General features: G+C 50.7%; 1 protein-coding gene across 1 annotated transcript in view; it reads left to right on the top strand.

Annotated features, from left to right (window-relative positions):
• Positions 1–12,920, top strand: part of LMOD1 (leiomodin 1) — a 42,145-nt gene that overhangs the window by 861 nt on the left and 28,364 nt on the right. The gene's annotated exons all lie outside the window — the stretch shown is intronic.

The following is a 12,920-nucleotide window of genomic DNA, read 5'->3' as shown; positions in this document are numbered from 1 at the left end:
GCGTGCTGTCTCTTGGCAGTCACCCCAGAAAAGAAAGTCAGGCCTCCTTGCAGAACTGCTTGTCTTCAAGCCCTCTGGCCCCATGGGCAACTCGTGGCACATGGATGATTTGAGGAAGCTCAGGAGCACGTGAGCTTCCCAAAGCAATGATCAGGAGTCAGGGGTCAAGGGTCGGGGGTCTGTGAGGTAGGAAATGCTCTTCACCTGGTGGCTTCAGTTACCCTCACAGGAAAGTTGGGGTTGGTACTTCCTAAAGGAACATCTTGAGGGAACATCCCTTCCTTTTAGTCATAAGTCCTTTTACACGCCAGCAAGTCCCCTTTGCCGGGAGATAAAGATAGTTCCCAGCAGGGTTGTGCCTTGAGGAGGGGACAGTGGAAGGACAAGGGCAGGAGGGCCATTTTGGAAACATCTGCCAATGTCTAGGATGGGCTTAAGCAAAACCTGTTTTTGTTTTCCCGGCTTGGCCTGGAGGAGTTCTTTATTTGCCATGTGTTTGTATGTGAGTTTTCTTGGGACAAACTAGACTAGCCTCCCCCTGAGTGTGACTCATAGAGCCCCTCATCCGCTGTAGAGAGGGGTTAGTGGGAAAACTGTCTTCTCTTTGTGAGCTGGTTCTTACTGGCCACGTCTCTTGTCCTTGTGGATTCTTGCATGAGAAAGTTCAGTGTCAGTTCTTGTCCTTTGTTTTACTTCTATGGAAACCAAGACCCAGAGGTTCACGTGATATGTTCATTCTCCCAGAGGGAATAAGAAAGGCAACAGTATCTCCCGGAACTTCTGTGACATGTCTGGCTGGGTAGGAGTTTGCGCTGGACACTAGTCACAGAGCACGTTTGCGGACAGAGCCCTGGCTCCTTGAGTATAGAGATGGGGGAGGGAGGGATGAGGGAAAATGAGATAGGGGAACTGGACCTCTCTCTCTGTCCCGACCACCTTGGGCCCATGTTTAAGGCTTCACTCAGAAGCTAGGAGCGAGGGGAGTCAGAGGCTCAGAAATTCATTACCCTGTGGACAAGGGGATTGTCTTTGATGCCGCCACTCAGATAATGATGAGCAAATACTAGAACATTCATGGAAAGGATGAGAGGATATAGGGGACTCCCTGTGAGGGCCTGGTACTTCAAGACAGCTATCGGGACATGTAGGGAGAGCCAGGCAGCACACCCAAGGCTTTGGCCTCTCTGTAAATCTCCCACTTGGACCCCCGACTTCCACTCTGAAGCCTGACCCTCCTCTTCCCTCCCTCCTAGTCCCCAGACTCTGTGCCCAGTGGCTTCTGGTATATAGAAAGATACTCCTGAGGCTAAAGTCAAATGCAGAACATTCTTTTTTTTTTTTTTAAGATTTTATTTATTTATTTGACAGACAGAGATCACAAGTAGGCAGAGAGGCAGAGAGAGAGAGAGAGGAGGAAGCAGGCTTCCCACTAAGCAGAGAGCCCGATGCGGGGCTTGATCCCAGGACCCTGGGATCACAACCCGAGCCGAAGGCAGAGGCTTTAACCCACTGAGCCACCCAGGCGCCCCATTGCAGAACATTCTTAATCCCAAAGCAGGATGCTTAGGCTATGGAGAGTGTGAGGGGCTCTGGGATTCCTGGAAATTGCATTTGCAAAAGGCTTTTTTCTTTTTGCAAATGCAATTTGCTGAAAGCCTGGCGAACCTCACCTCCCCAGCCCCACTTCCCTCACCCCTGTCAGTGGTACCTTTGTTTCTGCCAACAGAGTCCGAGTCAAGGAATGGAGGGTGGTGTGTGTATGTGTATGCATCTTCAGTATGAGAAGATGGCTACGGGGCCCATTTTTCCCTTGGAGGGAGAGGCTGTCCCCATTCTTCCTCATCCAGTCCAAAGGCATGTGTTGCCAGAGTGGCTGAGAGAAGTTGTGGGCGCATCACGAGCCATGAGCAGAAGTCATCTCTGTAAGTTGGGATGAATGGCAATGAACCCAACCAAGTGACTTCTTCAGCACCATTAGCAAGCTAGTAAGTGCAGGCTTAAGAACTTGGATTTAGGTGCCAGAAAAGCCTGGTTTGAGTACCAACCTCTCTTCCTAAGAGCATAACTAAGTAACTTACAAGTTATCCAGTCTGCCACCCTCCCCTCAGCTACACAGTATCCAGCCTTCAGGATTGTTGTAAGAACCGAGAGGACAATAGTGGAAAGCACTTAGCACAGGGCTTGGCATATAATAAGTGTGTGATAAATGACAGCCATGCAATTATTAATTCACTGATGTCTACCCCTGCCCAGCTCCTCCCTTCCGTTAAAGCCAAGCCTGACTGCTCAGCTAGGGGCCAAAGTAAGCAATAAACAAGCAAGTCCCGGGTGGGTGCTCGGGCTGGGGGGCCTTGGACAGAGCAGACACAGAGCGGCTCCCAGTTGGGCTCCAGGCTGCTGGACTGGCTGTAGCTCTTCCTGCTAGTGGCCTTTGCTCCCGTGAGGAACTGACTGGAAGTTAGTCAAAACAGAGTAACTTGCCTCTAGGAAGTGCAGCAAAGTGAGCATTTACTTACTGAGAATCTTCAATAGGCGAACATCTTCACCTTTTCCTTTATTTAAGCCTCGCGCTTCTTGGGAGATAGGTATGTTCGTCCTCATGATACAGATCAGAAAATTGAGGCTCAGAGAAGCTGAGTAATGGCCCTAAGTTCACACAGCAACAAGTACCCAGCCGTGCTTCCTTCTCTCTGCCTCACCCGGGTACAAAAAAGAGCAATCATGCTAGCCCCTGTTCTGAGGAATTTATCATCTAATTAGGATCACAAAACACACACATACAGACCCCCACAGTGGTGTGACAGGGCTTATACTACTAATTCATATGTTGTTGTGGGAGCCCAGGGCTATCACACTGGTCTTGTCTGGCTGAATGCTCATCCCTGCCCCCAGGACTGGGAACATAAACAGTAAAACCAAGTGTGGCCTCCGGATTCAAAGTGTTAGAACTGAGTGTGGGTTAGGGAAGTAAATCCTGCCTAGATATTGGATGGCATTAGGAATTTTTGTTAATTCCTTTTAGGTGGGATAATGGTATTATGGATATACTTTTTATTTTTTATTCTTATTTTATTTTTTTTTAAAGATTTATTTATTTATTTATTTATTTGACAGATAGATCACAAGTAGGCAGAGAGGCAGGCGGGAGGGTGGGAAGCAGGCTTCCTGCTGAACAGAGAGCCTGATGTGGGGCTTGATCCCAGGACCCTGAGATCATGACCTGAGCTGAAGGCAGAGGCTTAACCCACTGAGCCACCTAGGCACCCCCATGGATACACTTTTTAAAGGATCTTTGCCTTTTAAAGACACAACTCCTGAAATATTTGTAGGAAAAACTGGTAGGATTAGGGCATTTGCTTTAAAGTAATGTGGGCAAGGGGAGTGGGAAGGGGTCAGGTGAACTGATGTTGTCCATCAGTTGATAACGTTGGGTCCACAAGCCTGCCTGTTAAACAGCTCTCTCTACTTTCATATGCTGGACATTTTCCGTAACAAAAGGTTGGTTTGTTTTTTTTAGACAGACACTGAGAGTGGAAGCCTGGCCCAGTTTGGGTCTTAAGTTTTGATTTCTCCAGGGGAAGAGGAGGCCCAAGATTCATACTCTGGCTATACTGTTGGGTGGGTGGCTTCGCAGGTGACATCTCGGGCAGGCTTCTCCTTCAGTGGATAGAACACTCCAGGGCTGTCCTGGGTTGGTTTACCCCCTGCTTCATCAATATTCTTCTCTCTACCCCACCCCTGTGCCTCCTTCAGGTCTCAGGCACCACTTCCTCCAGGGAGTCTTCCTTGAATGCCAGGCAGGCAAGTGTCAGCGTCATGTCTGATCTGAGCACTCCGGGCCGCTGTGGACCAAAGCCATCCTGTTTTCTTATCTCTCTTCCTCACCGGCTTCTGTGATTCTGGTGGACAAGGGCTAACACTGGGCCTGGCATAGAGGTGGGCCCTTAACCTCTGTTTATTGAATGAATGTTAGGAGTAGGAGGTAGGGCTTGGCAGAGCTGACCCCTGGCTTGCTTCCCTCCCTTTAAAAGGACAGACCTCTCAGCCTGTGCGTTCTCCCCTAGTCCTTCTGGGGGGCGCTCCTTCTGTCCAGGTGGAAGACAAAACCCCTGGGCAGGTGTGTGGCCAAGAGCTCAGGGAAACCCGTGTGCTTGGCTCAAGTTTCAGGAACCTGATCCCAGCAGGTCAACTCATGTGTTCTCTTTCCTTCCCAAGTGGGAAAGAAAATCTCCAGCCTGCCTCCCCTGTCCTTCTCCCTGGCGTTACCAGGGAATGGGGATTAGCACCTGTACCCAGCCAGGAGCAGAGGCAGCTGACCTGGGGGGTGGAGGAAGCTCTTCCAGGTTCTTCCTTGAGAAGCTAACCAGAAGTACCCCACTAGCCAGTCACCCAGCCTTCTGACCTTCCCTGCGGGTTTCTGGCTCACACAGCTTAGCGGTTCCCCTCCCCTACCAGGCCCAGTTCATGGCCCAGCATCAGTGGCTTCTCTATAGGGATGGGGACGCCAGGAAGGCCGGAGGCCGGCAGCACAACCCTCAGATTGCCCTTTGCAGAGGGCTGAGCCCTATCAAGAGTGGCCTGGGCGGCACGGCTCAACGATTAAGGAGATTAACCCCGACTGGTACACACCCAAAATAGCCCTGGGGTGGAGAGGGCAGAAGAGGTGATGGGGGCCTGTGGACCTGGGGAGGCGACCGCAGGCACCCAAGGAGGGTTAGACACGTTTAAATCTCTCTCCCTGGAGTCTGAAAAGTGTCTCCCTCCGGTTTGAAAGAGTAGTTACTCAATTTCTTAGACTGGGTGGTGGGATCCCCAGGTGTTTGTTTTCATTGTTGCTCCTACCCATAGTTGATATATTTTCTTCTTCATGTATCGACTCTCTGATTGATGAATTTTAAGCTGTAAAGCCCCAGCAGCTGGTCCACACACAGTCCCCCGACCCCTGTCGCTCACCTTTTCTGAGCAGGACCGCGGGGAAAAGAGCGTGGGAGAATAGGACACATGGCAGGAGGGAGGCCGGCCAGGCAGGACCCAGGAGGAGATGCAAACATGAAACATGAGCAGAGAGAGGCAGATGGTCCGGGGAGGAGGATGAGCCCCACTGACCAAGGGCATCCGATAGGCTGGGGGCTTTGGGTCCCCACATCAAGGCAGGAAGAGGCAGATGTGAGCAGACACCCAGAGTGGAGACAAAATCCTCCTGTAACCTGGTTACCCTCCCTTGGCCTCTCTTTCTCCCCCAAGAGACTCTGGAGTACCTGTAGGGGACCATGTCAGCCTGCCAGAGCTGGCTCATGGCGCGCAAAGCCTAGGTGAAGTGCACTGGGAGACCTATAGAAGACAGAGGGGTCAAGAGCGCTGTCCTTGGATGGAGATCCAGTCCACCCGCCTGAAGTCTATACACACACACACACACACACACACACACTGCAGTCACTGCAACAAAGCACAATGACTGGGGGGTGGGGGAGGAGAAGTTGATATTCCTCTCTCTGCCAAGTTGGATAAACAAGAATATCCTGGACCGTACTACACAGTCCTTTCCAGATCAGGCTGTGCTTTCTTGTTTATTGGATCGCTTTTGGCATAACCAGCAAGGAAAGAAGGGGTTTCAGAGACTCATTTCCCCTAAAGGGCCCCCTTAGCCCAGGGCAGTGTGGGGAATAGAAAGCCCATGGGGGTTTGGAACCAGATGGGACCAGGTGTGGTTCTGCTTCTGCCCCCCACACCACCACCATCACTCATGACCTGAGGAAGAGCCTCAACTTTCCTGAGTAACTTCTAGACTCAGAGGTGTTATTAACGCTATTTCATTAACATATAGCTGGTGGAGGCCCATTGTTTTACTGTCAAGAGGGAGGGTGACATCAGTCCGGAAGGGTTATCGTGAGGATTAAATTGGCTAAGGCACCCAGAAAGTGTCTGGCGGGTGAGCCCGTGAGCGACTTCTCCTCCCCTAAATTCCTCAGACTTTATACAGGTAAGTGCCAAATCAACCTTTGTTTTGTTAATCTTTCATGACATTAAAAGACAATCTGTCAGCAGGAGAGAGGGAAGGGCAGAAAGGCAGAGAGGCAAGGAGCTAGCTTAAGGAAAAAGGCAAGCTTACTTAACGACTTCCTGCCTGGCCCCCTTCTCTCCGTGTCTTTGAGCCTAATTTATTTTATGCCCCAGGCTCAAGGGCCCGCACTGGGTGGCTGGGTTGGAAACAGGGCAGACTCAGGGTAAATGGGCACTGGCGGGGAGGGCTGGGGACTAGTGAATTCTTGTCTGCAACATCCGGGAGCTCAGAAAAGCATAGGCTGTTTTGGAACAGTTTGGCTTCGCTTGTGTCTGGGGTCTGCTGTTGAAACGACCAGTGGGCTTGGCAGGGTGCTGCTTAGGAGAGGATAAGGTGGGGCTGCTCCCACATACCTCTACCCCCTCCCCTGCCTTCCCTCAAGGGAAGGACCCACAGGGTGATCACATCCTCAGCCCTGACTTGCAGATCAGGTCAGCAGCCTCCCTCCTCCCCACCGATGCAGGACTGTGGGGGAACCCCCTCCCCAGGTGGAACATCCTGGGGGCAGAACTTCCGTGAAGCCCTGGGTATAGAATGTATTGAGTTCGTGTTGAGCTTAGCATCTTCAGAGTCTGGCTAGACCTGGAAGCAGGTCCTCTCTGCTAGTGGCTGGCTGTGTGGCCCCAACAAATTATTTTACCTCTCTGAGCCTGCGTTTCCCCATCTTTAAAATGGAAACAACACCTTGTCATAGGATAGTTGTGAGGTTTAAAGCAAAATAACAGGGGGGCACCTGGGTGGCTCAGTGGGTTAAAGCCTCAGCCTTCGGCTCAGGTCCTGATCCCAGAGTCCTGGGATCTAGCCCCGCATCGGGCTCTCTGCTCAGCGGGGAGCCTGCTTCCCTCTCTTTCTCTCTGCCAGCCTCTCTGCCTACTTGTGATCTCTGTCTGTCAAATAAATAAATAAAATCTTTTTTTTTAAAAAAAGCAAAGTAACATTCATAAAGCTGGGAGCAGAGTGCTGGGTTGGAAACTTGGTAGTGAGGGCTAAACCCTGAACTTGAGTTTCCTCTCTTGCCTTTACTGCTCTTCCCTCCATCCTGTCCAGGACTCAGCATCCTTTTCCAAGGCAGGATTTAAGAATTCTGTTCTGTATCTACCAGGAGGGAGGACGACTCACGACTCCACTAAATCATTAATTCTCCAACTATTTAGGAAGTTTCTGTTATATTAGGCGCTTCTGAAGGCTGGCATAGAGTACAGAGTCAGACAGACAGTTGCCTGCTCTTGGGATGCTTCTAATGCGTGAGACAGAGAATACACGTTCTTCAATATACAGATCCCATAGAACATATGCACATCCCATAGAACATATACATGGCACATACACGTAAAGGAGAAGAATGCACTTTCAGGAAAGGGTCTGTGATGATTTCCTATAAAGTGGTCAGGGAAGATACCGCCTAAGACGTGACTCAGGCTCAGACCCTGCAAAGGACCCAAGGAGCCAGCCAACGGGAAGGTCTGGAGAAAGCTTTCCAAGTGGAGGGAAAGGCACCTAGAAAGACTTGGGTAGGGGAGGAGGTTTAGTATGTCCAAGGAAAAGCCAGGCCAATGTAACTGGACCAGGGTGAGCAAGTGGTGGGGTCAGGGGCTTGGAGGAGATAAAGGCCCAGAAGCCAGAGGATTCACATAATGCAGGACCTTACAGCTCAGCAGAGGGATTTTGGGATTTTTATTCCAAGGGTGGTGAGACGTCATTGGAGCGTTTAGAGCAAGGGAGAGATGTGATCTGATCTAGGTTTTTTTTTTGTTTTGTTTTGTTTTTTAAAGATTTTTATTTATTTATTTGACAAACAGAGATCACAAGTAGGCAGAGAGGCAGGCAGAGAGAGAGGAAGGGAAGCAGGCTCCCTGCTGAGCAGAGAGCCCGATGCGGGGCTCCATCCCAGGACCCCGAGACCATGACCTGAGCCGAAGGCAGAGGCCCAACCCACTGAGCCACCCAGGTGCCCCCTGATCTAGGTTTTTAAAAGGATCTGTCATTCTGCCAGCTTTCAGATAGACAGTAGGAAGGCAAGCCTGGGGGAGAAGGGAGCCCCGCTAGAAAGGTGTGCAGTAGCTCAGGCAAGAGGCCGAGGATGGCTGGAGGAGAAGTGGTCAGATTCAGGAAACACCTCAAAGGTAGCACAGACAGGACTGGCTAACTCACTGGGGCAAAGAGAGGGGTGGGGGGCCCAGGCCTGCCTGAGCTCTGGGCTAGGTTTGATGCCATTTACTGAGGTAGGAAACAGTGGAAGAGGAGTGGTTTAGGGGAGATCAAGAATTCGATCTGAATAAGTTAAGTTCGTGGCGCTTGGTAGACGTCAAAGAGCAAGCACTGGGTTGGCTGAACACGTACCAGTCTGGAGCTCAGTGGCGCGGTAGAGCTGAAGTCTCCATCTGGGGGCCATTAGCGTCTAGATGACACTATAAACCAGGAGCGTGGAAGAGGCCACGTGGGAAGAACGTGTGGATGAAGAGCCGAGGGCCAAGAACCATGCCCTCTGTTACCCAGCATTTAGGCACTGGAAGTAGAGAAGGGGCCCATGAAGGAAGGAGACTGAGAGAGGTGGGCGGGAGCTCGGAGCGGCTTCACAAAAGCAAGTGGGCAGGGGGCTTCTAGGAGGAGCCTCTACTGTGTCCGTTCTTGCTGAGAGGTCTAATAAGATGAGAACAGAGAATCGACTGTTGTCACTGGAAAGATGGAAGCCACTGAGACCTCGACAAGATGGAGGTCACTGCAGCGAAGCGTGGGCTCGAGAGGGACAATGGTCAGTGAGGACTAGAGATAAAGAATACAGACCAGTCTCTTCGATTTGTTCCCCCAGTTTTGTTCTAATGAGAAACAGGGAAGTAGGGTGGCTATGGGAAGTAAATGTGGAGTTAAAGGGGGATTTTTTTTTCTTTTTCAGACGGAATACAATAGCATGTTTATATGTTAGGGGGGTTGGTTCAGTAGAGCGGGGACCCTCAACGGTGCTGGAAAAGGCTGGAAACGGGATGGAATGCACTGGAGTGGAGGGGTTGGCCTTGGCAGCGGGCAGTCACCTTTTCTGTGGGGAGGGAGGGCAGCGGAGACCGGCAAGGAGGGACGCAGGGTGCTAAGTGGTCAGGGAACGATGAGGTTGGTCTGCTCTGTGGGGACGCAGGCAAGGTGCTGCTCTGGGAGGGACCCCCTGGCGGCTGGACACGGGCTGGACTGAAGCGGGGAGAAACTGACGAGGCCGTGACGGTAGTCAGAGGTTAAACGTCAGGTCACAAGAAAAATGCTCAGTGCTCCCTGGGTGGGGTAGAGAAAACACCGAAACGCTTCCAGAGCTGACATCAGGCACGTGACCAGTCAACAGACAGCAGCCAGCTCCAGAGCAGCCTGAAAATCCAGCAGATTGTCACCTCCAATGCCTCCTTCTTCTGTCCCCAAGGCCACCCGTGCCCAAGGAGAAGGAAGGAGCACACAGGTCCCTTCCCAGCACACAGCGGACAGCCTTGGGTTTACAAGGCAAGCGGGGGGGGGGGGGTGGGGAGGGTCTGGGGCTCACTCCCGGCTTGACTGTCTCATAGCTACGTGGCCTTAGACAGGAACTGAACGTGTCTAAGCTTTACTTTCTTTTCTTTGTATTCTTTAATGCCTTTTCTGTGTCTCATTTTATGTTTGACAATAGCGGATTTTTTCTAACACTTTGTTTTTATCGAAATATAAAACACATATAGAAAAGTATCCAAAACGCAAATGTAGAGTGTCATGAATTCTCACAAAGGCAATAAGAAGGAGAACATTGCGGGCCCTGCGGGACCCCCACCCACTCTCTGGCTCTATCCCCTTCCTCCCTGCCATGGGAACCTCTATCCTGACTCTCCGATCTCATAGGTTAGTCTTGCCGGTTTTTAATTTTATATATATATACACATACACACACATATATATATATATTTACATTACATATATAACATCCATACACATTTATAATCATACAGTAGGTGTTCTTTTGTATTCTGCTTTTTTTTTAAAAAAGTAAGATTTTATTTATTTGACAGAAAGTGAGAGAGAGCATGAGTGGGGGGAGTGACAGGCAGAGGGAGAGGGAGAAGCAGGCTCCCCGATGAGCAGAGAGCCCCATGTGGGACTTGATCCCAGCACCCTGAGATCATGACCTGAGCTGAAGGCAGACACTGAACCGACTGAACCACCCAGGTTCCCCCGTATTCTGCTTTTTTCTTTTCTTTTTTTTTTAAGATTTTATTTATTTATTTGACAGAGAGAGATAGATCACAAGCAGGCAGAAAGGCAGGCATCTGGGGAGGGGGAAGCAGGCTCCCTGCCGAGCAGAGAGCCTGATGCGGGTCTCGATCCCAGGACTCTGAGATCATAACGCAAGCCAAAGGCAAATGCTTATCCCGCTGAGCCACCCACACACCCGTATTCTGCTTCTTTCAAGGAGCTTTATGTTAGTGACATTGTGTTGTCTGCAGCCTTTTTCCCCCGCTCTCACTGCTGTAGAGTATTTCCATGTGTGTTTCATTGTAGGGACGTGCATCATCTGTGTATTCATTTCACTGTTAATGGACATTTCGGTTGTTTTACGGTTTGGGGCTATTACAAACGATGCTCCTGTGAGCCTTTTTTGTACATCTTTTGGGGGCACTTATGACTTCATTTGTGTTGGATATATACCTAGGAGTAGAATTGTTGGGTCAGAGAAAAAATGCCCAGTGAACTTTTAATCTCCTCACCTGTAAATAATAATGATGCTACCTCCTCTGAAGAGCATGAAAGTTAGAAGAAGTGAATGACAGTGATTTGCAAACACTAGGCACTTAATAAAGTGCGAGCCACCATCATCTTTTCTAAGCATCTTTGAGAGCAACTGGAGTGTTGTCGAGTCCTTGGGCCACGTCCTGCCTGCTGTCTTCTTGAACCCTACTATTAAGATTTGCATTTCGGGGTCCCTGGGTGCCTCAGTGGGTGAAGCATCTGACTTCAGCTCAGGTCATGATCCCCGGGTCCCGGGATAGGGCCCCACACCTGCTCCCTGCTCAGCGGGGAGCCCTTCTCTCTCATCTCATGGAAAGATGTCCCCCCTCCTGCCACAGCCTAGTGCCCCCCACCCACTTTTCTCTCCTGTCTCCACAGGGACCTTTGCTCCTTTAATCATCTGTTTTCTTTCAACCTCTCTCTCTCTCTCCCTCTCTGTGTCGCTCCCCTCCCACATTCCTTCCCACTGGCTCTTTCTCTCCAGTTCCCTGGCTCTTCTCTCCTCTCTTTTCTCCTTTCCTTCACAGCCAAGCTGTAAGAAATCGTATCTACACTCACTCTCACACGCCCCGCCTCTGCGCTGACCTCAGTCCTGGTAAGGTCTCCACGGGCCTCCTTGTTGCTCACCCAAGGGATGCTTTCTTAGTCCTTACTCTGTTTGTTTACTCTGTGGTAGTCCACTATTCTCTCCTTCTCAAAATACTTCCCTTGGGGCCAAGACACACCACGCTCGCACACCTGGCTTCCTTTTTCTCTCTCTAGCTGTTCCCTCCTTGTCTCCTCTGAGAGCAGCCTTTCCTTCCAACGCCTCGCTGTTGTTTCCAGGGCCCTGCCCTCCCGAGGCCGTCTCCGTGGGTACCCTCAGCCAACCCCACGGGGTTCAGCTACCACCCAGGTGCTTTGTCTCGATCTCTGGCCTAGATCTCTATTTTGAGTTCTAGATCATTCACTTGCTTCTTGGACTCCTCAAATGTCTCAGATTCAACTAGTCTAAAAATAAATTAATCATAGTCACCTCACTCCACCTCGCAGCCTGCCTTTCTTCCTGCACTCTACAGTGGGGTAGAACTAGGTGGACCTAGGCACACCTAGGTCAGAACTCTGGGGCCTCTCAGTGTTCTCAAACTCTCCCAGTGACAAGAACCCTATTGCTTCTACCTGGGCCACCTCCCTCGCCTCCAGTCCTCCTCTCTGTGGTGCTTCTGCTTTCCCCCGTATCACTTATCAGCCGTAAGAATGGCGTGACCTCCCAAGGGATCTCCCTGTCTCTCTTCTCCCCCCATTGCAATCCATCCTCCCCGCAGCTGACAGAGTCTGATTATAAAATAGAATCATGATCTTGACACTCTCCTGCGTAAAAGCCTTCAGTTGCTCAACATAGCTTCCATGATCAAATTCACACGCCTTGGTGTGGCTTAGGAGGCCCCGGGCAGCCCAACACCTCTCTATCTCTGTAGCTACTAATATTCTTCTCCTTGACTTTTACCCTTTGCTACAGTTACACTTGACCACGGGTTCTCCAACGGTGCCACGCTTTGTCTTGCTTCCTCTGTGCCTTTGCACCAGCCGTCGCCTCTCACTGGGATGCTGGACCTACCCTGGGCCTGCAACCTGGATTCTTTCAAGGCTCCGCTCAAGTGACAGCTTTCTACTTCTCCCTCTCCCTCCAGCCTGGGCTGTGTGCTCCACCCCTGCAGTCACAAAACACCCTCTGTGTGCAGCTCCTGTCACTTTAGACAACACACACATACCTAACACCTTTGTTTCAGCACTTGTCTGTTTCTCTGCCTTCTTTTTTTTTTTTTAATATTTTATTTGTTTATTTGACAGACAAGAGATCACAAGTAGACAGAGAGAGAGAGGAGGAAGCAGGCTCCCTGCTGAGCAGAGAGCCCGATGCGGGGCTCGATCTCAGGACCCTGGGATCATGACCTGAGCCAAAGGCAGAGGCTTAACCCACTGAGCCACCCAGGCACCCCCTTCCCCCGACTTCTTAAGAGCAAGGCCTGACTCTTACTCATCTCTATGTCCCCAGCAGTGAGCACGGTGCCTGGCTGCGCGAACGAGGGACAAATGTTTTGCAAGTTCCATTCTTGTCACACTTGATTGAATCTGCAGGAGTTAG

The sequence above is a fragment of the Mustela nivalis genome, assembly GCF_964662115.1.
Source record: "Mustela nivalis genome assembly, chromosome: 16".
NCBI classification, from domain to species: Eukaryota; Metazoa; Chordata; class Mammalia; order Carnivora; family Mustelidae; genus Mustela; species Mustela nivalis.
Note: the sequence above shows the minus strand (reverse complement) of the source record. Positions and strands in the feature narration are given on the sequence as shown.